Consider the following 27,298-nt stretch of genomic DNA (forward strand, 5'->3'; position numbering starts at 1 on the left):
ATCCTGGGCAGGTGGTTTACTTATTAGACAGCTCCCATTCATTCTGTCATCCTGGTAGCCACACAGACAAAGACCCATTCAAACTGAACCTGCTACATTCTCCTTGCAGCTGCCTCACACCCTCTGAATCACGGGCATACTGAAGTGGATAGTAATAGCAGTGATTGCCTCTATTGCCATCAAAAGGACTGCTGTGTGAGAAGTTGTGTGAAAAAGAAAAAAATAACTATGTAAACACAAACATAATGACATCAGAAAAAGAGAGAGCAAAATATTCAATGGGGATAAATAAGCAAAATTACATCTAAAAGCATAGAAAGTCAGAGTATACATACAGAAACACAACTAAAGGCTTTTGTGTAATAAAATTAGAACCTATCTTACACCACTCACAAAAATTAGCTTGAAATGGATTAAAGACTTAAATGTAAGACTCCTAAAAGAAAACACAGAAAAAAAAGCTTCTTGGCCTGGATCTTGCAATGAATTTTTGAATATGACACCTCAAGCACGAGCAACAAAACCAAAAGTAAACAAGTGGTACTCTATCAAACTGAAAAGCTTCTGCACAGCAAAGAAATTATCAACAAAATTAAAAAATAACTTATGGGATGGGAAAAATATTTGTAAGTCATATACCTAATCAGGTGTTAATATCCAAAAGAATTCATACAACTCAATAGCAATAATCCTATATAATAAAGAGCTAATATGCAAATGGTCATCACGCCCTCACACCGTCACGCTGTGATGCCCTCATGCCGTCACAATCCATCACCAGGAGGCTGCGTGCACAGAGGGCGCACATGGGTGAGTTGGGCTGTGTGCACACAGAGCTGCGGAGGCGGGTCCCGGTGGCTCCAGCTCCATGCAGAGCCATGGAAGTGGATCCTAGTGGCTCTGCCTCTGTGCGGTGAGGCCAGGGTTCCCCCAGCATGGAGTCCCCTGGCTCCAGCCTACCTCTTTGGGGCAATCCATCGAGGAGCCCCAGATGGGTGGGCGGGGCCTACCTCTTTGAGGAGATCAATCGTGGGGCTCCTGCACTGTGAGAGGGAACAGGCAAGGCTGAGGAATCCCCACCCCCGAGTGCACGAATTTCATGCACCGGGCCTCTACTAATAATAATAATTCCATTTTAAAATGGGCAAAGGACCTGAACAGACGTTTTCCCAAAGAAGATATATGAATGGTCAACAGGTACATGAAAAGGTTCTCACCATCACTAATCATAAAATGCAAATCAAAACCACAATGAGATATCACCTCATGCCTATTAGAGTAGCTATGATTAAAAATACAAGAGATAACAAATGCTGGTGAGGTGTGGAGAAAAGGGAACCCTTGTGCACTGTTGGTGGGATTGTAAATTGGTGCAGCCACTATGGAACAGTATGGAAGTTCCTAAAAAAAGTTAAAAATAGAACTATCATATAATCCAGCAACCCCACCTCTGGGAATATATCCAAAGGAAATGAAAACACAGTATCAAGGAGATACACGCACTCCAGGGTTCCCAGCAGCATTGCTTACAATAGTCAAGACATGGAAACAACCTCAGTGCCCATTGATGGATGAATGGATAAAGATGTAATAAATACACACTCATACATACACACAATGGAATATTATTCAGCCATAAAAGAGAAATCCTGTCATTTTCTGCAACATGGACAGACTTTTAAGGCATTATGCTAAAGTAAAATAAGTCAGACATAAATGTGATCTTTTTTCTTTTTTATTGATTTCAGAGAGGAAGGGAGAGGGAGAGGGAGATAGAAACATCAATGATGAGAGAGAATCATTGATCAGCTGCCTCCTGCATGCCCCCAACTGGGGATCAAGCCCACAACCTAGGCACGTGCCCTGATCAGGAACTGAAATATGACCTCCAGGTTCATAGGTCGATGCTCAACCACTGAGCCACGCCGGCTGGGCATATATGTGATCTTATATGTGAAATCTAAAAATAAATACAAATAAATAAAAATAAAGCACACACACATTAAAAAAAGAGATCTAAAGGTTAGATTTGTGGTTACCATAAGTAGGGGGTGAAGGGACAGGGAATTGGATGAAGGTGGTCAAAGGTACAAACTTCCACTTATAAGATAAACTAGAGGCTAGGTGCACAAAATTTGTGCAGGGATCGGGTCCCTAGGCCTGGTTGGCCGCGTCTTCCCTCGCCATCCATGCACCACCACAATATGGTTTCCTCCCAACCCCCAGTTTCCTCCTTCCTTCACTCCCTCAGCACCCTGCCACCACCTCTGATTGCCCACCATGGTCCACACCGCCCCCTGGTGATCAGGGCATGTCATAGCAAGCAATTGAACTCCCATTCTCCTGGTCAAACTCCCAAGGGGACACTTTGCTTATTAGCCTTTTATATATATAGATAAGTACTAGGGATGTAATGTACAGCCTGATGCCTATAGTTAACACTGCTGTATGACATATCTGCAAGTTGCTAAGAGAGTAAATCCTACAAGTTCTCATCACAAGGAAAAACATTTTCTTCCTTTCTTCCTTTCTTCCTAAAGTCATTATGCTTCACACTTTAAACTTATATAGTGCCATATGTCAACTACATCTCAACAAAACTGGGACAATGACAATTTTAAAAAGGCTTATAGTATGTGAGAATACACTATGTTGTCAGCAGGTCACATTAATACTCCCTGTGCCAAGCTTCCAACCATTAGAAGAGTGGCAAGAATGTTTTATGTTGGGCCAGCCACAATTTCTAGTTTATATTTCAGTAAACATAAATCATTTGCTTAGACAATACTGAACTATTACTTGAAACAGAGCTTTCCTTCTTCACAGAAACACTCTATCAGACCTTTGAATATGTTAAGATATAGTGTTAAATAATCATAATGTTCATATATATTAAAATGTATAAGGGGGTTTCCTGGTAGCACACAAAGAAAACGCCAAGTGTTCAAATATACAATAAAAAAGAGACCTACTTTAATTCTAAGGCCAATTCTAGCAAACCCATGCATCAGCTTGACAAACTTCTTCGATTCCTGCCTCTGAGAGGCACTTCTGGGCAGAGCTGGTGGGAGCCATGAGCATTGGTGGCATCGCTGGAAGTGCAGCCAGAACAGTGTTCTTCCTGGAATGCATAAAACAACCTGGTGATCATCCCTCCTGGGAAGGTGGGGTACCAATGGCTAGAGTTCTCAACAAATACTTCATCTGTCTCATTAGGACTCTAAGGTCCCTCAAAGAAGTCAAATAATAGCCTACACTCTATAACGTTATTGGGCTCCGATCAATTGGAGTTATTTGTCCTCTGAAAGATATGCAGTCCAGCCTGTTCCCACCCTACCTTCGCTCCCTAACTGTGCACAACAATGATGATGTTGAGTGAAAGAAGCACATACAGTATTTCATTTCTACAAAAACAAAAACAGGCAAAACTAAGCTGTAGTCAGCATGCAAGTTTAAATGGTAAACTAAAAAGAAGAGTCAGGAAGTGATCACCCCAAAGGCAAGGTAGCAGATGCCTCTGAGGGGACTGCGTGTGGGGCGAGAGGCTCCGGCTCCTGGCCGGGCGGTGCTGCAGGTTCACGGTGTGCTTCTCCACCAGGCAGCGTAACTTTCTGTACTAGTGTTTGTGCTGCGCCAGCACAGCCAGGTTCGGTGAGCCTGAGAGCGGGTGGTGAAGGATTAAGAAAAGACAGACAAGAGAAGAAGGCTGGGTCAGGGTGGGACGCTGCACTCTCTGATGGAGAGACAGCACCACAGCCTGTAAGCCGAGTCTTCATTTTATAGCCAGATTCCAGGAGGCAAAGTAAGGGCGTGGTCCAGATGTTTACAACATTCTCGTGGGCTTCAATCCTACTCAATTACATGCACCTGATCAAGCTTTGTTTCCTTGCTGCACCTCCCGCAGCCTCTATCACTCAGCCACTGGGGCTACAGGTTTGGACCATAAGGTCAAGCTTACAAGTATAGCCTTTGGCTATAATTGTGCTGGGACTTGCACGTGGCTTTGACGCGAGAAGATTGTGCCCTCTCATTAGTCCCAGGCTTGAACCTGTCCAAACGCTGTAGCCGCTCTCCACAAGTGTTATCTTCCCCAGCAACAAGTTTGAAAAAAAAATCTGTGGCTAAATACTTTAGCTATTAGGTAGCCCAGGTTGCCAATGGATATTTGGACCAACTTATTATTTTTTCCTCTGTGATGTGTAAGCTTCTTAGTTTTTTTCACAAAATTGAAATGTTAGTCATTTATATATCACCTCAATATTCAGACTTTATAGTAAATCAATGTTAAAATACATTAAATCCTTAAAGATAAGCAAGTGTGGAGCATCCCACGATAAAAACAACTGCTGAAAGTATGTCTCACAGGCACCGGGGAACGAATCTGCCTACTGACACTGCCTCAGAATTAAAACATGTAATGAGTGTGTTATCTAATCTTATGGTGGTGATCGTTTTGCAATATACACATGTACCAAATCATCATATTACCTTAAACTTACATAAGGTTATATGTCAATTCCATCTCAATAAAGCTGGGAAAACATAAATACAAAAGGTTTGCTTTAACTAGAAAAATACATCAAAAATATGAAGCTAGTATTCCTTATTATTCATTTTAATCCTGTCACAAATCATCTGGAGTAAGAATATACAAATGGATAACTACCCATCATAATTTTCATAAATCAACATAAACTATTACACAAATGACGATTTTCCCTGCCCTACATGTAGAGTACTTCCTATTTGATTTGCAGAGAAACAGACAGTGGCAAAGACAGACACTGAATGGGTTTCTGGATCTAATTGCATGTGAAGGCTCCCGTGGGCCAACAAATCTCCTTTTCTGCTCATGCTAGTTTGTGGTTGGATTTCTGCTACTTACAACCCAGAGCCATGATACAATTACCATTTTGAGAATTTCAGATCAAGGTTCCTTAGTAGTGCTACAGAAATTATAAATGATTGAATAAAACAACCCAGAGCCAACAGGAATTTTTTTTTTAATATATATATATATTATTGATTTTTCACAGAGAGGAAGGGAGAGGGATAGAGAGCCAGAAACATCGATGAGAGAGAGACATCGACCAGCTGCCTCCTGCACATCCCCCACCGGGAGATGTGCCCGCAACCAATGTACATGCCCTTGACCGGAATTGAACCTGGGACCTTCCAGTCCGCAGACCGACGCTCTATCCACTGAGCCAAACCGGTTTTGGCAGGAATTCTTTACTTTTAAAATTTCATTTGCATGTGTGTGCTGCACACATATACCCACAAACTTATACTAGTACATATAAATATAGAAAAGCCATCATACAGGTTGTGTTTATTAATCGTCTCTCTGTGTGTATTTTTTTTTAATTTGGTTAATTTTGCCTCTTCACTTTCCTCCACCCTTATCGGTCTGAAAGCCACTTCCTGCTCCCCTCCCCCTCCCCCCCAGTAATCCATATTAACTACCTGGTATATTTTCTTCCATATATATTCCATGCACACCTAATTGTAAAGGCACATACAAGCACACTTTTTCCTATTGCTCTTTTCTAACTACTACTATAGTATATCATACCCAGTTTTCCCATTCAATAATGGCTCATGAAAAATTTTCCCATTCAATAATGATTCATGAAAAATTTTCAGTTCAACTAATAGGGCCCTAAATTCCTTTCTAAATGGTTGCATAATATTCCACCATTTGGATATCTATGATACAGCCAACCATTCCTTTCCTGGTAAACATTTGTTTATCTCTATTTTTCCCCTACACATTATGGCAGAACACAACATTACAATACATATCCTTACATACAGGTGATTTCTTTAAGAGAACAATGAATGGAATTCCTGGGTGATACAGATATTATTTCTGACATACGTTACTGGATTGCTTTCCAACAGACTATAACACATACTGCAACCTGTAATGTGTATACTATTTCTCCCTAACAGCAACAGATATATCATCATCTGAGTCTGAGTGTCTTATTTGTTGGCCTTCTGCATTTGCTCTTCTCTGAACTATGTGTTCATATTTTTTCTTATTTTTCTCTTGGGTTGTTGGCCCTTTCTAGTAAATTTTTAAATATTCTTTGTCATTACAGATATCAAACTCTACCCTCTGTATTGCAAACACTTCCCCCAAAATTGCCTATTTATTGGCTTTGCACCTACGAAGTTATATCAAAAAGCGATTATATAAGAATCCTTCATATGTTTCTATTTCAAAAACATTCATGTATACTTTGTAAAACAGACTGTTTTGGTCTCCTTCCCCAGCTTTCATGATTCAACTCTTCTATTTCCATTTTAAATTTATCAGTGGCCCATTTTACCTAGCTGTCCTCTGCTCTTCCCGTCACTTAGAGGAGACTGTTTGCAAACATGGCTGCAATCATTCTCCACAGTCCTACGTAGCCTTAGAAATGGGATTTTCCATTTATCCCATGCCCTTAAATCTCAGCTGGGCCCTGGTGGATTTGGCTCAGTGGATAGAGCATAGGCCTCCGAACTGAAGGGTTCCAGGTTCGATTCTGGTCAAGGGCACATACCTGGGTTGTGGGCTCAATCCCCAGTGGGGTACTTGCAGGAGGCAGACAATCCATGATTCTCTCTCATCATGGATGTTTCCATCTCTCCCTCTTCCTTCCTCTCTGAAATCAATAAAAATATCTTTTTTTAAAAAAAAAAATCTCACCTGGCCTTGTGATATGTTTAGACTAATAAAATAAAGTTGAAGTGACTTTGGGACAGTTCGGAACCCTCACCGCTGGGTACCCTACAGCTTCTGCTCCTGCCCTCTTGGAACCCGTGTGAAGAAGCCCAGGCTAGCCTCCCTAAAGATGAAATGGTGCTGAAGACTTGCTTCTGTCTGGAATTTCTTTTTGTGCAAAATGGAACATCACTCTTCAAACATTTTCATTTCTTGATCATCAGTTTTTAAGATGTCTCAAATTCTTTGACTAATAACTCTATTTCTCAAAATATATGAGAGATCCTGGCACTTGCAGCATCATTCTTCTCTGTGAATAATCAAGGCAGAACGCTGGTTTTTAAGCTCAGCTGTTGATAAATGACATGCACTCGCTGTCTCCCGTCCACAAAACCCTAAGCTCCAAATCATAGTCTTCATGACACTTCAGTCTCAGTAACCTTAAACCGTACATGTGGCATAACCCTCAAGAAAAGCACCTTTCCAGCTAGAGATTTGTAAGTTGGCTTCCAGTTAGAGTGTGAAAGATTCACATTACTGTTTATAACTACTAATCACCAAGAGTATGCTGGTCTCAGTCCCAATTACCATAGTTCTCCCTTAGGGAATTTTAACAATATTTGAACTACTGTATAGTGTGATGGTCTCAGAATTAAGCTTTTGCTATGCCTTTTCACTGAAAACAATCCTCTTGGTGTAAAAGGCTCTAATTTACAAAACCCTACAATAATAGGCTCAACAGTTGCAAGCACTCATTCTTAAACTATCAACAGCTGATTCTAAATGAATTTAACCTGCGACACCAATAACCCTTAATGGTTGCTTGGCAGCACACTGAGCACCTTCCAGAAAACTCCCCTCAAAGATTAAAACTCTTACTTTACCACTCCTCCAAGACCAAATAATTTAATCTGATGGGGAATCACAGCTATTTATTAGAATACAGCCAAGTTATTGGTCTAGAATTCTAGGCTACTAATCTTGGATGAGAGGCCACTATTTACCCGTGGAGGAGGGATTATCATGCATCTTTTGCCAGCAGTTTTAAACCAATCAGTATCCAGCAAGGAAGGAGAAAAACCGCTTGCTCTTCACCCTGTGTACAGTCATCCACATCTGCAACCTCAGGACCCAGGATGTGCGGCCAGGAGCATGGCCATCGCTTGCAGGCAGTCTGAAATGGAAGCACATGGGATCTGGTATCAGGAGACCTAGATCTGGGGCCTGGCTCTGGTATCAATGGTTATGTAACCATGAACAAAGAAATAACACCTGCCTCACAAGGTTGTTGTGAGGGTTCAATGAAATAATATAGATGATATATTTTGTATAAATAAGCACTCTATGGATGCTATTAGAAATTTAATAATAATGTACCCATTGATATTTTTAAGTACTTCAGCATTGTAAACTGGTAGTAGATATAATAATATGCATTGAACACAGTAATCAAAAGTTATGCATGTTTTCTATCTACTGATAGAGCCCAGATAAAATTAAGCATAACCTATCAATTTTGCAAAATGTAATAATCTCCACTACTTGATGAACTGAAAGGGAAATTTTTTTTTCCCCTTGCTTATTCTACCTCTATGGAGCACTAACAGCTAATGTAGAAGTCTTAGAAGTTTAGATTCTTTGCATGTTACCTTACTGCCTGATCGCCCCTAACCCCTCTGCCTGCCTGCCTGCCTGCCTGATCGCTCATAACTGCCTCTGCCACCATGGCTTTGTCCGGTCTATCTGGTCTAATTAGCATATTACCCTTTTATTAATATAGATTACAGCACCCTTTTACTTTCTTCAACAAACTTCCACCTGCAGTTTAACTAATTAATTTGTCTGTTTTCAATTTCTACTACTTGAATATAAATTATAAGAAGAGCCACTGATATGTTGTTGACCACGTAGCACAAGCATCTATCATAAGCCAGCACAGAGTAAATACTCATTAATTACTTGTCATATAAATAAATACTCTGAACTGTCTCCAAGTTCCTCCTATATACACTAATCTTCGATGGTACACCCACCCTTAAGTGTGTTAAAGTCAGCACTTTGTCTTAATAAACATTCTCAAGTACTATACATTTTTTATCTAGATTTTTAAATTGTAAATCTAATACCCCATAATTTCCATAAAGAAATACAGATTCTGATCAGTTAAACTTTCCAAGAAATCTTTAATCATAAAATAAAATCTGTAAAAAGATACATAAATCATAGCATCTAGGAAGCTCTCAATATGTTAAACAAATGAGTGAATTCCTTTCTTTATCTTCATCACTGAAAATTCCCAATTTTCATAAGTATTTGTCCACATCAGCTTCAGATTTATACTCACTAAACATGTCCATTAATAAAATTCATAGAATACAACCCCAAAGGATTATTTTGTTACCACTGTAATTAGCTGGTTATTAATAACTAGAAGCCCACCCTAACTGGTTTGGCTCAGTGGATAAAGCATCAGTCTGTGGACTGAAAGGTCCCGGGTTCGATTCCAGTCAAGGGCATGTACCTTGGTTGCGGACATATTCCCAGTAGGAGGTGTGCAGGAGGCAGCTGATGGATGTTTCTCTCTCATAGATGTTTCTAACTCTCTATCCCTCTCCCTTCCTCTCTGTAAAAAAAAAAAAATCAATAAAATAAAAAAATAATAAATAATAATAATAATAACTAGAAGCCCGTTGCACAAAGCTTTGTGCAATAGACTTTCCTTCACCTGGCTGCCAGCACGAGTTTTCCGCCAGCACCAGTTTTCGTCTGGCCACCTGCTGACCGGAGAGCCTCCTGAAGGCTGAGGGCGGGACTCGGGAGGCGCTCCGATGGGGGGCAGTGGCCAGAGGAAAACTGGTGCAGGCGGAAAACTGGTGCCGGCAACCACGCAATCGGCCACCGGCGTCTTCCGCCGCCACCGGTGTCTTCCGCAGTGCCAGCCGTTGTTTAGGCCTACGGGAGGAGCGGGGAGGAGCGGGGAATGGGGACTTGCGAGTCCCCGCCCCCGGCTCTTACTGCCAGCCAATCAGCCACCCTGAGTCCCGCCCCCCGCACCTCCAGCTGGCCCAATCGTGGGCATAGCGGAGTGATGCAATTTGCATATTGCCTTTTTATTATGTAGGATAGTAAAGGAGCAAAAGGGAGGCCAGACATTGTAAGCATGACCATCTGGGCAGCTTCACCAGGAAGCTGCAACTTTACATTCCCCAGGGAACTACTGGTCCATTCCCTGCAAATCACTGGGGGAAGGGGCCCAACAATGGGGAGATGGTGTATGGGCAGTGACGTCAGGGTGATGTAGGGAAAGTGCCTGTCAGTCTAACCTGGGAACAAAAATCATTGGCTGATGAGGCAGAGCCACTGCAAGCACGCAAAATCTTAGATTGAAATCTCCAGACAAGGGAGTTCATTCTCTTTGCTCTCTCATTCCTCTGGTTTTGCTCCTTTCTTGCATTCACCCATGTTCCTAGAAGCCGCATGGCCCATTGCCATGTGGACCCCACTATGGACAAATGGACTGCAGCTGGGAACACAAGCTAAACTAGCCTGATGCTGGACTGGATTGTGCTCCAACATGGAATGGAAACTTTGGGCAGTGGTTTTAATCCAAGCTCTGCTAAGGACTGGACTTCTTCCATGGCAGGATGGAGAGGGGCGACCTTAGAAACCCAGGGATTTAATTCCCTGCAAATAATGCCACTCGTTCTCCCATGTGAGTCTCAAAAAATCCCTTTTCTTGTGACATCACAAGAATCCCATTTCCCCTGGCAATAGGTGGGGACACGGAGAGTTTCTCTGTAAATGTCTCGATATCAACCTGAGAAGGTGTATTTTGTATATAAGGCTTTTAACTTTTCTCTGAATATAAAAGCAAAATGGTCACCACTGCTATATCTCAATACTCACAACTTTCTGAAAATTATAAATAAAGGGAGAACTAGAAAGATGTTATTTTTATATTATTCTAAAATAAAAAGTCAAAAACAAAAATATTTTTCCTTTTCATCTCTTCCATAATTCCACTCATCTCCCATAATTCTAATGTTCTCCCGCATTAATAAAAATAGCTATCATGCCTGCTGAAATACTTACCAAAGTCCAACTGTACTCTGACTCGGCAAAATGTCACTAATCCAATTAATGAAATATTTCAATTAATAATGGGCAAAAAGGAAAATAAAATCACTTTCTAAATTCTATCACTTTTACAATATGCCCTAATCCAAGCTTGGCAAGGAGAAACAAAAGTATAGATTAAATTTTATTGAATTTATTTGCCCTGAATGGCTTTTCTCAATAGGCCTTTCAGACTCATCTTAATGTGTCACTTCACACAACACAGCCACACAATGTGGCACTATCGATGATATACTCAACTGAAAATTAGGAGAAAGTAAATAGCTACAATATATTTTAAATGAGACAAAAGTTATATCTGTATAAGAAAAGAAGCACACTCTCAAGAAAGATGATTTTATATTTATTACATATTAAGGTTAAGTGATTTTTTTAAATATATTTTATTGATTTTTTTACAGAGAGGAAGGGAGAGGGATAGAGAGTTAGAAACATCCATCAGCTGCCTCCTGCACACCCCCTACTGGGGATGTGCCCTCAACCAAGGTACATGCCCTGAGCCAGAATAGAACCTGGAATCTGTCAGTCTGCAGGCCGACGCTCTATCCACTGAGCCAAACCGGTTAGGGCTAAGTAATTTTTAATGGACATACCACACACTCCTATCCTCCAGAGGCAAACCCAGAAGAGCACTGCTTCCCTTCTCATCAGCCCAGAGAAAACATGGGCTTGGGAAGCTTTTAAGTTATGAAAAAAAATTCTTCATCTCTTTATGGTTGAGAGAAAAAGAGCTAAAGTGCCGATAACTCTGAAGATAGTCAGAATTAGTCTGGAAAATATGCCTGTGAAGAAGGGGAACTTGTAGTAGGACACGATCTATTACACAGACAAAGAAAGCCACAGAAGTGTCTAAAGCAAAAGACAGCCAGCAGATCCCGGGCCACAGCAGAGACAGGGTGCAGCAGAAGGCAAAAATAGAAAACAACTTTTCAAAGGTTTTAAACCCATCTTCAAAAGCTTTTCATTATTCATCTAGCAACCAGGGCTCAATGAGTAACATCAATACATTTCAAGGGTACCTCGAGAACATGCTGTCCTCCCTTCTCTTAGATTTTATTTTCAGTTGTTAGAAAAAGTCAAAGTTTAAACATCTTATACTTGATAATAAATATAGAAACATCATAGCTCAGAATTAGAAACAGAGTTCTAAAAGTCACCTGCATATGGAATCATGAAACTAAAATTGGCGAACTATGAGCTTCCCAAGGAAGTTATGAAACTTAGAAAGTGAGAAGTGCTGAGGATATATAAAAGAAGACCTGGGAACATTGTTTATAGGTTGGGAAAAGAGAAAAGGAATCAACAGGTCAAGAAAAAAAAAGTCATCCCTAAATCCAAGGAAAGGGTAACAAGGAGTTGTCAAAAGCACCAAGGAAATCAATAATAGAAACACTTAGAAGATAACAGACATTCCAACAGGTGAGAGGTGGTATCTTATTGTAGTTTTTATTTGCATTTCCCTAATAGCTAATGAAGTTGACCATCTTTTCATATATGTATCTGTTGGCCATTTGTATGTCTTGGGAGAAGTGTCTGTTCAGGTCCTCTGCCCATTTTCTAATTGGATTGGTTGTTTGGTTGGTTTTTAAGTTGTATGAGTTCTTTATATATTTTAGATATTAACCCCTTGTCAGAGCTGCTGTTTGAAAATATCTTCTCCCATTGGTTGGCTGTCTTTTGTTTTGTTGGCAGTCTCTTTTGCTGTGCAGATGCTTTTTAGTTTAATATAGCTTCATTCACTTATTTTGCATTTACTTCCCTTGCCTTTGGGGTCAAATTCATAAAATCTTTCTAAGACCAAGGTCCATAAGTTTAGTACCCATGTGTTCTATTATCAACAAGACAAGTAATAACAAGAGTTGGAGAGGTTGCAGAGAAAAAGGACCCTTCATTTACTACTGGTGGGAATGTAAACTGGTATAGCCACTATGGAAAACAGTAAGAGGTTCCTAAAAAAATTAAGAATAAAGTTACCATATTGTTACCATTGTAATTTGCTAGTTATTAAAAATAAGAAGAAGAAAGAATCAGGGGGAAGAACAGATGTTTATGAGCAGGGCCATCTGGGCAGCTTCACCAGGAAGCTGCAACTTCACACTCCCCAGGAAACCACCAGTCCATTTCCCACAGATCATTGGGGGAAGGGATCCAGCAAAGGGGAAGATGGACACATGCACATTAACAACAGGGTGATGTAGGGTGCCAGAAGCCAGTTCCAGCATGTCATAATTGCAAGAGTTTCATCAAAAGGTTGATGGAACTTGGGAACTCAACAAGGGCTAAGTCACATACGTAATCACCTGTTGGAATGGCAAAAGGCATTTCCCCCAAACCTGAATAGGATGATTGTTTGCTGCCAGACAGCTCAGGGCATCTTAATCTACATGTTATTGCCTCCTACTGGCCAAACACCTGAACAGCCGTAGGCTATTCCCCAATCTGACAATGCTTCTGTACAAAACCCTACCCTTTGAAATGTATATCTCCACCTTGCCTTAGGACAAACTGTGTTAATAAAAAACAAGGGGTCCTGAGACAAGGAGAACTTAGCTTCTTTAGCTAAAGCTCCTCTGACCCCCAATGGCTTTCAAAATTATCTTTCATCTCTGGACTCCTACTTATTCTACGCACAGCCTTTCTCCAGATTGCTGAACCCTTCTTAATGCTGGAACAAGAACCCCGGCAGTCGGGAAAATACTTGTCTGGGAACAAAGATCATTGACAAGAGAGGGTGCAGCCACTGCAAGCATGAGAAATTTTAGAATAAAATCCCCAGACATAGGAATTCTCTCTCTCTTGTTCCCCTGGCTTTGCTCCTGCTCCCTTGTACTCACCCATGTTTCATGTGGCTCTAGAAGCCTCATGGCCCATGGCCATGCAGGCCCCACATACAATGGGCTACAGCTGGGAACACAAGCTATGCTAGCCTGATGCTGGGCTGGACTGGACTGTGTAAATATTGAGCGGAAACTCTGGGCAGTGACTTTAATCCTAGCTCTACTGAAGATGAAATAGGACTTCTTCTTTGGCAGGACAGAGAGAAATGGGACCTTGGAAACTCAGGGGTTTAAGTCCATGCAAATAAATATCACTCATTCTCCCACACAAGTCTCAGAAATTTTCTTTTCTCGTAACATTGCAATAAGCCCACTTCCACAGGCAACCAGTGGGGACACGAAAGACTCCCCACAGATAACAATATGATCCAGCAACCCCTCTTCCGGATATCTACCAGAAAAATTTGAAAACATTTATTCACGAAGATATATGCACCTCTATGTTCATTGCAGCATTAGTCACAGTGGGCAAGGCATGCAAACAATCGAAGTGTCCTTCAATAGGTGACTGGGTAAAAATGTGGTACATATATACAATGGAATACTATTCAACCATAAGAAAAGATGAAATACTGCCATTTGCAACAACATGGTTGAACCCTGAGACTATCATGCTAAGAGAAATAAGTCAGTCAGAAAAAGCTAAGAACCAAATTATCTCACTCATATGTGGGATATAAAACAGAAACTCATAGATACAGACAACAGTATGGTGGTTACCAGAGGCAAGGCAGTGTGGGGGTTGTAGTAAAGGGTGAAGGGGGCCAAATATATAGTGACAAAAGGTTATTTGACTTTGATGGGCACACAATGCACTTTACAAATCATGTATCATAGAAATGTGGACTTGAAACCTATATACTTTTATTATCCAATGTCATCCCAATAAATTTAATTTAAAAAATTTTTAAAAAGAAACACTTGGAGGAAACCACACATAACCACAAACATCTAAGGGAGACTATAATGGGTTTAGGGTAAGAGTTTGGGTCATGTCAGAGAGAAAATGCAGACAATGTATTTGAGCAGTTAAAATAATAGAGAAAAGAAGCAAGGAGGAACATTAGAATAGACAACTGATTTAATATGGATGATAAGTTAGAAGGGAGCATTTTGATATGTACAATAATCTTAAGTTTGAGCTCTTTAAATAAGTCCATTTTTTCCCAACTTGACATTAATGAAAAATCAAAGGGTATTAAATCAACTTTTAGGTTGTAGGGTAACAAAATAAGATTGCACTGTGAACATTTTAATGTCAATTTTGCTTAACAACATGACCTAGTAATGATAAAAAGAAGTTAACATAGATGAAATATTATGTAAAATTATGAGAAAGAATATAATTTCTGAATTTGAAGAACATTAACTATTTTTCTTAACTAATAAAATGAAAGTGGTAGCATCATGGATTTTAGAGCTGCAGACAGAGACCCCCAACTTATTTAATACTAACTCCACCATGGAGTTAACAACACTTCAGCAGTGCCACGTGGCTGCAGTGTAACTGTTAACAGACACCAGCCACAGGTATCCACAGGGCCTAGGTCGAGGAAGACTAAAACATCAAATATGTGAAAAACCCATAATGTCATGATGATACTTTAAAAACCAACTTATCAACTTTGGAAGATGCTAGAAAACCAACTCAGTATCCTGAAAATGGATACTAACAAATGAAGGGAAAGACTCAAGCATTTATCCTGTCTTTCCTTTATAAAAAGTTCCTCAGAGTAACCAAATAATTGATAAGGCAACATTCTTCTTTATAATGTATTTCAATTAATAAAGAAAGGGTGATAGAATTATATTATTTTGCATCCCCTAATAAAATAATTGATGTAGACAGGAGTTGGCAGATAATGGCCAGCAGGTCAATTCTGATCTGGTAAATAAAGTTTTACAGGAACACAACCATGCTCATTCATTTACATATTGCCTAAGGCTGCTGCCACACTACCATGACAGAGACCATATGGCCTACAAAGCGGAAATATGTTCACTATCCGGACCTTTACCAAAAACATATGCCAACCCCTGATCTAGACAGTAATGATCAATGTTAGCTAAAACCATTAAGCAAAAAAAAGATGGGGAGGTTTATAATGGATGGACCAGGCTGACAATACCTGTGCTTGAACTGGCCAAACATAACCTCACAAAGAGGACAGGTATTATGTGTCTCCTCATGCCCTGCAATAGGAAGTACATAGGCCACCTCTGAAGTCTTCCTGTCAAAAAATGGAAAATCTGATCAAAGCTCTGGTTCTAATTATGTTTCCAGGAACTAGGACAGAAAAACAAATTAAACTACACCATGGGGACACAATTGGTAAAAATTCACACTGGGAAATTCTACAGACAAAGGATCTAGTTTCTTCAATAAATAAATTGCAAGGGGGAAAATAGGTGAACCTATAGATTAAAAGCAGCCTAAGAAATTTATCAACTAAGGGCATGTGTAGTCCTTATTTGGATTCTGATTCAGGCACATCAACTAGACAAGAAATTTACAAGACAATCAGGGAAATTTGAATACTGAGCAGATATTTGATGACAGTAAGGAATTATTATACTGTTTTCTGGTGTGCTAGTAGTATTGTGGTTATATATTTTTTAAAGGCAAGTCTCTTTATTGTTGTACAGATACATACTGATTTATTCACAGATGAAATAATGCAACATCTGGGTTTTGTTTAAAATAATCCAACGGGGAGATGGGCAGAAAAATGAAGCAAGATTAGACTTATGTTGATCATTGTTAAGGCTGAGTGGTTAGTAAAAAGGGATTCATTCTACGATTTTCTCTACTTCTGAATATGTTTAAAGTTTTTCCATAATAAAAACATAAAAATAAAAACCATTAGCAAAGCTTTCTGTCTCTACTTTCCAACAACTGTTGATGGATGTTTTGTTTCTCCCCCTGCCCATCAAACATGTATCTCTTCATTAACCAAATATTTACTGAACAATTGCTAGGTGCTGGCAATAACCTTACCTTCAAGTAATGTATGTTCCAGAGGTAGGGCCCAAAAAGTAACTCAGCTATCACAGTACTTGATGACAAATGCTGCAGAGAAGGATGCTAAGAGAATGCAGACAAGGTGGAGCTATCCTTTCCTATTTTCCTCATTCCCATTCTTTAATATTTTTATAGTGTATTAATCTATCCTGATTTTCTGCTTTTTCTCTCCTAAACAACAGATTTCCTTTCTCTAAGTGGCTCTGTCTTACCCCATGTTATAACCCAAAGGTTTCCTACTGCCTACTCCATGACTCAATGCAAGTGAGACACTGCTTTCTGCCTCCACTCTGCCCCCCCCCCCCCAGGTCCTTTACTTCTGTCACTTACTCTGACAGCCCCAACCTACTACAACTCAATAGCAGAAATTAATAATCCCATTAAAAATGGGCTAAGGACTTGAATAGACATTTCACCAAAAAAGATATACAAATGACCAACAGATAAGTGAAAAAATGTTCAGCATCACTAATCATCAAGGAAATAGAAAATCAAAACCACAATGAGATATCACTTCACACCTGCCAGGATGGCGGCTATCAAAAAAAAAAAATCAGAAAATATCAACTTTTGGCAAGGATATGTTGGGAATGCAAAATGATAAGCACTATGGAAAACATTATGGAGGTTCCTCAGAGAAAAGAATAGAATTACCATATGATCCTGCAATCCTACTTCTAGGTATGTATCCAAAATAATTGAAATCAAGATCTCAAAGTGATATTAGCACTCCTGTGTTCACTGTAGCACTATTCACAACTAATAGCCCGTTTGCACGGAGATTCGTGCAATAGACCTTCATTCACCTGGCTGCCTGCACCAGTTTTCTGCCAGCATCGGGGACCCAGGCATTGGCTGTGGCCACCGCCTTCTGCCTTCTTTCAGGTTCGGGGCTTGGCCCCAAGCTCCTCCGCCCGAGGCTTTCCCGGCCTTGGGCTCCACCACACCCCAACGTTCCTGCAACGGTTTCCTGGTGGGCGTGGTTGGTGGGCGTGGCTTGGGCGTAGCGAAGGTGTGGTCAATTTGCATATTTGTCATTATAAGGTAACATAGTCAAGATGTGGAAACTACCTAAATGTCCTTCAATGGATGAATAGATAAAGACAGTATGGTATGTATACACAGTGAAACATTATTGAGCCATCTAAAGGAAATCCTGTCATTTTCTATAATAAGGATAAACCTTGGGAACATTATGCTAAGTGAAATAGCAAGACACAGAAAGAAAATAGTGCATGATTCCATTTATGTGAGGTATCTAAAGTAGTCGAATTCATAGAATCAGAGTGGAATGGTGGTTGCCAGTGAGAGGCTGGAGCGGGGAAGAGGAGTTACTAATCAACAGGCATAAAGTTTCAGTTAAGCAAGATGAGTAAGTTCTAGAGATGTGCTTAATAACATTGAACCTACAGTCAACAACATGGTACTACACACGTACAACTGCTAAGAGGTAAGTCTCATATTAAGTGTTCTTAATACAATTATTTAATGGATTATTTTATTACTAAAGAAAACTGTCAACATGATATTCAGGCACAGCATAACAGAGAGAAAACAACATGGGGAACAAAACCCAACTTACTGTTTTAACACTCAAAACAGTGTAAGTTCATCTGTTTTGACATAAGGACAAGAAGTGGTATATTTTAATCTTTGAAATTTTTAAAACACAGTAGTGGACACATTTAATCAAAAACTTTAAAGTTTATTTATTTTTTTTATATCTGTACTAGAGGCCCAGTGCACGAATTCATTCAGGGGTGGGATCCAGCTGGCCCGGCCCCAATTGAGGCAGATCAGGGCTGGGCCTGTCGGGAGGAGGAGATGGCGGGAGGTTGACCAGCCAGCCCACCCTGATCGGTGCAGATCAGGGCCAGGCTGACAGGGGGGAGGGGCCATGGGCAATTGGCCAGTGGGCCCCGCCCCCGATTGGGGTTGGAGGGCCAATTGGGGGCAGGGCCAGCCATGGGGAGGGGCTGTGGGCAATGGGCCATCCTGCCCCACCCCCAAATGGGGTGGGGGGTGCCAACCAGGGGCCAGTGGCTTGGGGAAGGGGCCATGGGTGGTTGGCCAACTGGCCCTGCTCCTGATCAGGGTAAGGGGGGCCGCTCTGGGGTGGGGCCAGGTGGGGGGAAGGGCTGCAGGCCAATCAGGGTGGTGGGGGCCCATCGGGGGTGGGGTAGGCTGGGGGAGGGGCTTCAGGAGGTTGGCCAGCCAGCCTCACTCCCTATTAGGGTGGGGGGGGGGGTGATCAGGGGCAAGACTAGCCAGGGGGAGGGGCTGAGGGCCAATCAGGGTGGTGGGGGCCCATTGGGTGTGGAGCTAGCCAGGGGGAGGGACTATAAGAGTTGACTGGCTGGCTCTGCCCCCCATTGGGGTGGGAAAGGCAATCAGGGGTGGGGTCGACCAGGGGGAGGGGCTGCAGGAGGTTGGCCAGATGGCCCTGCCCCCTATTGGGGTGGGAGCACATAGGGGGCAGGGCCATCTGAGGGGAGGGGCTGCAGGAGGTTGGCTGGCCATCCCTGCCCCCTATTGGGGTGAGGGAGTGATCAGGGGCGGGGCCAGCCAGGGGACGGGGCTGCGGGCATATCATAGTGGCATAGGCCAATCAGGGGTGGGCCGGCCAGGGGGAGAGCCACAGTGGGCATCATAGGGACCGGTCATTGGTTGTTCCAGTAGTTACAGATGCTGGCTCTTTATATATATAGATTGGCTGTTGTGTTGTTGCTGTTCCTTTATTTTTGCCAAAACTACAGCGTGGGAGTAATTCAAAGGTAATTTGGCAGATTCAGACAGAGGTATCTGACAACAGAGAGTTCTGCTAAATCATCTGATGGGGCTACAGGGACACTGTTGAGTCACTGTCATCACCATCTATGGGAAATTTCACCTTTTAAGGTTATTTTCTAAAAATATGCAATGGTGATTTGACATTGATAAATATATACTGTGTTAACAACATCAGAGGGAAAGTCCCCAAATGGGCCACAGTCATTTTCGGTTAAACAAATCCCAGCTTTCTCTGAATGTTGGAGAGTGGGAATTTTTGAGCATGCTTCCAGAGAGGCCGTGGACTATGCCCCAGATAGAGATGTCAGTGCTGACACCAGGCCAGGCCTTGAGATATGGTCTCATGGCCCCTTCCCAGCACGTAGGCCTTCTTTCACAGAACACTGTCAGCTTTCTGAAGAACAGGATGACCCTGTGAATAACATGGTCGTCATTGGCATGATCCTGATGTTGCTTGGGAAAAACTGTTTTGTCTTGGGTTACTTGTTCTGCAAAAACCGGATGTGGTTAATGTGCTTAAAAGCGGTCCTACACAAAGGGTCGCTGCTGCTCTCTGGTCTCCCTGCGTGGAGAATGGCAGAGCAGTCGCCGGGTCGTCTGGCCACCCGGCTAATAAAGGCTCCCTAAATTTTAGTTTGGTCTGGGCTCCAGTGGTCATTCACTCGCATCCGCTCCACAACATGATGAGCAGGCTCTAGGATCTTGAGTAAATCACTTGGGGAAATCACTAACCATTTCTGGGTAATGGCTTTTTTACCTGAGAAATTAAGATTCTGGACTTGATGGCTAAAGACCTTCCTGGTCCAACATTACAGGACCTGTGAGTAGGAACAGGCTTTTCATACGCATTGGGGTGCTAGCAATAATTCAAATACCAACTGAGAGCATTACATCCTGACAGAGCAAAGAACTAGTAACACTCTAACTTTCTCACTACTCAATGTTGACACAGCCCTGTTAAATTTTCTTCTTAGGGTCTGGCACAGAGTAAATAATTTATCTACATTAACTGTTATTAGTGTAAATTACTTCTAAGAAAAGAAAATTGCTATATAACAATATTAACATGAATTGCTGATGATCAGAGATGGCATTTTGAAGTAAAAAAAAAAATCTATGTTTGAATCCTAACTCCACCTTTTCACTAACTATATGACCTTCGTCATGTTATTTAAAATGTCTGAGCCTCTTCTCTCTCTCCCCCAACCCCTTATCTCTTTCTCTCTTTCTAAAATCAATAAAAACATATCCTTGGGTGAGAATTAAAGATAGATAGATAGATAGATAGATAGATAGATAGATAGATAGATAGATAGATAAAATGTCTCAGCCTCTATCTCTTGTTTTAATATGAAGATAGTACTAACTCAGGGGATTATTAAAAGGATTAAATAAAAATAAGAGATATATTAACAAACAACAAGTGCTGGAGAGGATGTAGAGAAAAGGAAACCCTAGCTGGTGGAAATGCTGACTGGTGTGGAAAACAGTATGGAGTTTCCTCAAAAAATTAAAAAATGGCACTCTTGTTTGACCCAGTGATCCCACTTCTAGGACTATATCCCAAGAATCCTGAAACACCAATCAGAAAGAATATATGCACTCCTATGTTCATTGCAGATCTATTTACTGTAGCTAAGATCTGGAAACAGCCCAAGTGTCCATCAGTAGATGAGTGGATAAAAAATGTGGTACATTTACACCAAGAAAAACTATGCAGCAGTAAGAAAAACAAAAGGTGGAGGGGAGGAACCCTTATACTATGCGACAGCATGGATGGACCTGGAGATTATTATGTTACACAAAATAAGCCAGTCAGAGAAAGACAAATATCACATAACCTCACGTATATGTGGAATCTAATGAACAAAATAAACTGAGAAACAAAATAGGACCTGAAGCATAGATACATGGAACAGACAGATCTCAGAAGGGAGCTGGTGGAGGGGACAGAGATAAACCAAAGAACATATATGCTTATATGCATAGCCCATGGACACAGATAACAACGTGGTGAAGGCCTGGTGAGGGGTCAGGGCTGGGTGGAGAGGGACAAAAGGAGGGAAATGTGGGGCATCTGTAATACTGTCAACAATAAAATAAAAATAAAAAAGACTGTTCTTTACAAAAGACAGGAACCTCACAACTCTAGATAGAATGGAGAAAGAATGGGAATATATGAAAATAAAATTGTTTGTAAAGTTAATTTAAAACAACAGATATAATGTGCCTGATTAAATAAATATTAATTCCTTTCCCCCCTAGCCAGTTCCTGGACATTAAAGTCTTCTAGGCATCCCTGATATTCACCCCATTTCTGGTTTCATCCTGGATTTCCATTCATAAAACACCCTGGCTTGCCCTGTGTTTTTGACAAAGATTCTCCTTGACCAAACTTTAGTCAGGCTCCTCTGAGCCTCTACTCAACCAGGCCTCAACCTTGGCCTATAAGAACTGCAACTTTCAGCACATTTCATCCACCTCCCATACAAACACTAGCATAGTTTCCATTAGCTCAAGGCCACATTCCTAGAAAGATGGTCCAGTTCCCTAAAATGCATGCCTGAGAAAGCTCAGTGCTGCCAAAAGAATTTACTGTTTGTTCCAGCCAAAACCTGACTACAGGCTACTGACCTTCCTTTTTCTTAGAGAAAGCTTGCCATCATTAATCCTTTCTCTGCTCCTTTGACATGTAACTCTTCCACCAACCAGAAATGACTCAAGGTCCTGGGAGTCACCTCTTTGAAATGCAAACCTACAGGGAGATAGCTCTTGTCTCCCAGTTCTTAGGGGAGACTCAATGTTGCTAAAATGGCCATTCTTCCCAAACAAAGCTATGGTATTGATTCAACACAATCATTATCAAAATCCCAGTAGGAGTTTTTTTCATTTTTATTTAGTTGGGGTTTTCTTTGCACAAATTGGCAAAATTATCTTAAACTTTATATGAGGATGTATAGGACTTAGAATAACCAAAGCAATTTTGTAAAACAAGAATAAAGATGGAAGATTTACACTATTTGATTTCAAGATTTAATATAGGGCTGCAGCATGATATAAGGTAAGGATGAATGGATGGATGAATGGATGGATGGATGGATGGATGGATGGATGGATGGATGGATAGACAGACAGACAGACAGACAGACAGACAGACAGACAGACAGACAGATAGATAGATAGATAGATAGATAGATAGATAGATAGATAGATAGATAGATAGATAGATCAAACAGATTTGAAAGTCTAGAAGTAAAGCCTTATATTAAATAGTGATTGATTTTTTATAATGATCATAGTCTTTTCAGAAAATGGTACTGGTGCCGTGACTGGTTTAGCTCAGTGGATAGAGCGTCGCCCTGTGGACTGAAAGGTCCCAGGTTTGATTCCGGTCAAGGGCATGTACCTTGGTTGCGGGCACATCCCCCGTAGGAGGTGTGCAGGAGGCAGCTGATCGATGTTTCTCTCTCATCAATGTTTCTAACCCTTCCTCACCCTTCTTCTCTGTAAAAAAAATCAATAAAATATTTAAAAAAGAAAAAAAAAAAAGAAAAGAAAATGGTACTGGTAAGTGATTGGATACCGATATACAAATAAACAGACAGGTAAATAAACAAATAGACCTTTACATCAAACCATATGTAAAAATTAATTCAAAATCGATCAAAGACCTAGATATAATAGTGAAAATTATAAATCCTCTAGAACAAAATATAGAAAATCACTATTTTCATTAAAATATAGGATATCTCAGATTAGACAAGTTCTTAGATAAAACAACAAAAGCATGCCATGTATTTCATCAAAATTAAAATCTTCAAAAGAAGGCACTATTACAAAATGAAAACACTAGTCACAGATTTGGGGGAAATATTTGTATATCATGTATCTAATAAAGAGTCTGTATCCAGAATATATAAAATACTCTTACAAATCAATAAGAAGAAAACCTAATTTTAAAATGGGAAAAAAAAAAAAAAAGAATGGGCAAGAGACCCTGGCCAGTGTGGCTCAGTTGGTTGGGTGTCATCCCAGGCACCAAAAGGTGGCATGTTCAATTCCCAGGACACATGCAAGAGGCAGCTGATTGATGTCCGGCTCTCCAATCAATGTTTCTTTCTCCCTCTCTCTTCCTCTCTCTCTAAAAATCAATTTAAAAAAAATTTTTTTAAGAAAGGGCAAGAGAACCAAATACATATTTCACCAAGCAAAACATACAACTGGCTATTAAGAATATAAAAAGGTGCTCAATATTATTAAGCATTAGGAAAATATAAATTAAATGACAAATTAACCTCTACATATCCACTAGAATGGCTATTATCAGTAATTGCTGACCAGGATATCAAGAAACTGAAACCTTCATACATTGTTGGTGGGAATATAAAATGTTACAGCCACTTTAGAAAACAGTTTGGTAGGTTCTTAAGACATTAAGCATATATCCACCACATGACCCAGAAATTCTACTCCACTTCTCTTACCTAAAATAAATGAAAATATATATCTACTAGAGGGCCAGTGCATGAAACTCATACACGGGTGGATCCCCTCAGCCCAGCCTGCACCCTCTCCAATCCAGGACCCCTCAGGGGATGTCCCTGGGATCGGGCCTAAACCGGCAGTCGGACATCCCTCTCACAATCCTGGACCACTGGTCCCAATCGCTCACCTGCCTACCTGCCTGGTCGCCCCTAACTGCCCCCCACTGCTGGCCAGGTCGCCCCCAACTGTCCCCTCCCTGCCGGCCTGGTTGCTCCTAACTTCCCTCCCTGCCAGCCTGGTAACCCCTTATTGTCCCCCCTGCAGGCCTGGGTGCCCCCAACTGCCCCCCTCTGCCAGCCTGGCTGCCCCTAACTGCTCCCCCTGCCGGCCTGGTCATCCCCAACTGCCCCCCGCCACCGGCCTAGTCGCCCCTCACTGCCCCCCTGCCAGCCTAATCTCCCCGAACTGCCCCCTGCTGCCGAACTGGTCACCCTCAACTGCCCCCCCTGCTGGCCTGGTCACCCCACGCAGCCTGCTGTTCAATTGTTTGGTCATCCCTCACTAACCCCCCTGCTGGCCTGGTCACCCCACGCAGCCTGCTTGTTCAGTTGTTTGGTCACCCCTAACTGTCCCTCCCTGCTGGTCTGGTCGCCCCCAACTGCCCCCCCCCCCCCCCGCCTGCCTGGTCGTCCCCAACTGCACCAACCCCCGCCAGCCTGGTCACCCCTAACTGCCCCCACCTGCCAACCTGGTCACCTCTTACTGCCCCCCCTGCCAGCCTGGTCGCCCCTCGCGCCCCCACCCCCCACTGACCTGGTTGCCCCATGCAGCCTGCTGCTCAGTCGTTTGGTCATCCCTCACTAACCCCCCTACCGGCCTGGTCGTAGGCAGCCATCTTGTGAGGGCATTAGGATTAATTTGCATATTACCTCTTTATTATATAGGATACCAAAACTTACATAAGTTGTCCTGGCAATATTATTCATAGTAGCCAATAACTGGAAACAATCCAAATTTCCATTAATTAATGAATAAACAGAGCACAGTATAACCATACAACATTATACTATTCAACAAAATGGCTAAAATACCAATGCATGCTACAATATGGACAAGCCTTGTTAACATTATGCTGGTCCTGGCCAGGTAGTTCAGTTGGTTGGAGCGTCATCCTAATACACCTAGTCAGGGCTCATACAAGAAGCAACCAGTAAATGCATAAATGAGTGGAACAACAAGTCTCTCTCTCTCTCTCCTTCCTTCTCTTTCTCTCTCTCTCAAAAAAAAAATAAATCAATAAATAACATTTTTTAGAAAACAAACACTATGCTGGATAAAGAAGTCAGATACATAAGACTACATATCATACAATTCAATTTGTATTAAATGAGTAGAAAAGGCAAATTTATACAAAGAGTGGTTGCCTGGGGTTAGGAATGGGAACAGAGATTGCAACTGGGCTCAAGAGAATTTTGGGGGTAGATAAATGTTCTAAAACTGGATCACAGTAATTGTTATGGAACTATAAATTTAGCTAACATCTTTAAACTATATACTTACAATGGGTGAATCTTATGGCATGTAAATTATGCCTCCATAAGGCTATAATAAAATAAAAACTCAATAGATGCTTTTAAAAGCAGATTAAACACTAAGAAGAGAGTATTAGTTCAACAGAAGATGGATCATTAGAAAATTTCCAAACTAAAGCAAAGAAGAAAAAAAAGACAATGGAAAATACAAGAAAGAGTTTAAGAGTCAAATAGGATATAGTGAAAAGTCCAACAAATGTATAAAATTGTACTTTCAGGAGAAGAGGAGAGAATGAACCAAGAGAAGTAATATCTGATGCAATAATTGCCAAGAATATTTTTAAACTGATTCAAGAATCTCTGTGATCCTTAAGCAAGATAAATTATAAGAAAAATATACCTAGGCACATAATAATAGAACTCCTCAATATCAAAAACAAAGAAAAAAATTTAAAGCACAGAAAAATAGCACATCATCTTCAAAGGACCAACAATGAGATCAACAGCTATTCTTTAAACAAAAATAAATTTCCCAAAGGATGATGAAATTACATCTTTAAAGCACTGGAAGACACTGACAACCTAGAATTCTACATGCAGCAAAAATACATTTCAATAATTAAGAAAAAAATAAAGAAATTTTCCAACAAATAAAAATACAAAGAAATACTAAGGGAGTTCTTTCAGAATAAGAAGAATAAACCCAGAGAGAAACACAGACTTCCATGAAGGAATGAAGAGAAATTGTAAATATAAGTAAATACTAACTGCATAAAATAGCAATAATAATACATGTGGTTTATTCATATGGGAAATTAAAATAAATGAAAGCAAAAGTACAAAAGGAAGCAGGTAGTTAAAGTATTCTCACAATCATACATTGTGAGGGAAGTGTTTGAAGTACTCATTCAGAGTAAATTCACAAGTGAAGGATTAATGTTATAGGGAAGTGGCTAGAGAATAACAGGATATATAATTAACAAGCCAACAGAGGAGAAAATTGAATTTTCAGTGCTTCATTCATCAAAGGAAAAAAGGCAAGGAGAGAGGAAAACTAAAAACAGATGAGATAATTTAAAAACTAATAGTAAAATATAAATTTATACCCAAGTATGATATCAATTACTTGAACTGCATATGGCTTATTAGGTGCTCTGAAGATTGTCAGGTGATAATAAAGAAGCAAAACCCAACTATATGCTGTTTATTAAAAAACAGCTCAAAAGTAAAAGTCTTAGAAGTTAAAGTACAGGAAAAGATACACAATGCAAACACTAACCTAAGGAAAGCTTGTTGATACTAATATCAAGTCAAGAATCACTACTAGCACTGAAGAGAGGCATTTAATTATAACAAACAGTCCAATACAAGAAAAGATACAGCAATTATAAATGTTATGTTTCTAATAACATTTCCTCAAAATATGTTTGGGAAAAATGATAGAATTAAAAAGAGACATAAAAATTTGTCATCACAAATGAGAGATTTAGTTTACATTTCTCAGTAACTAACAGAATAGAGAAAAAAATAATAGATAGGAAGCTTGATTAATACAATTAATAGCTGTTATCTAATCCATATATATGGAACACTGCACCAATACCTACAGAATATACTGAACAGTCTATTCAAGTGTACATGTATCATTTACCAAAAGTGACCATAGTCAGGCCATAAAACAAATGTCAAAAATATAAAAAGACTAAAATCTTAGTAACATTTTATTTGATAATAATGGGATTAAGCTATAAATCCATGTTAAAAATCATTAGACTATCCC

General features: G+C 40.6%; 1 non-coding gene across 1 annotated transcript in view; it reads right to left on the minus strand.

Moving 5' to 3' along the window:
* Positions 1 to 1,736: 1,736 nt before the first annotated feature.
* LOC103290170 (uncharacterized) overlaps positions 1,737 to 27,298 on the minus strand; it is a 49,531-nt gene continuing 23,969 nt past the window's right edge. Inside the window, exons 2-4 of the transcript XR_008556955.1 lie at positions 7,720 to 7,889; positions 2,973 to 3,121; positions 1,737 to 1,960 (exon numbers count right to left, since the gene is read on the minus strand). This is a non-coding gene — a transcript (uncharacterized LOC103290170). The remainder of the gene's footprint in view (positions 1,961 to 2,972; positions 3,122 to 7,719; positions 7,890 to 27,298) is intronic.

This window comes from Eptesicus fuscus, chromosome 9 (assembly GCF_027574615.1).
Source record: "Eptesicus fuscus isolate TK198812 chromosome 9, DD_ASM_mEF_20220401, whole genome shotgun sequence".
NCBI lineage: Eukaryota > Metazoa > Chordata > Mammalia > Chiroptera > Vespertilionidae > Eptesicus > Eptesicus fuscus.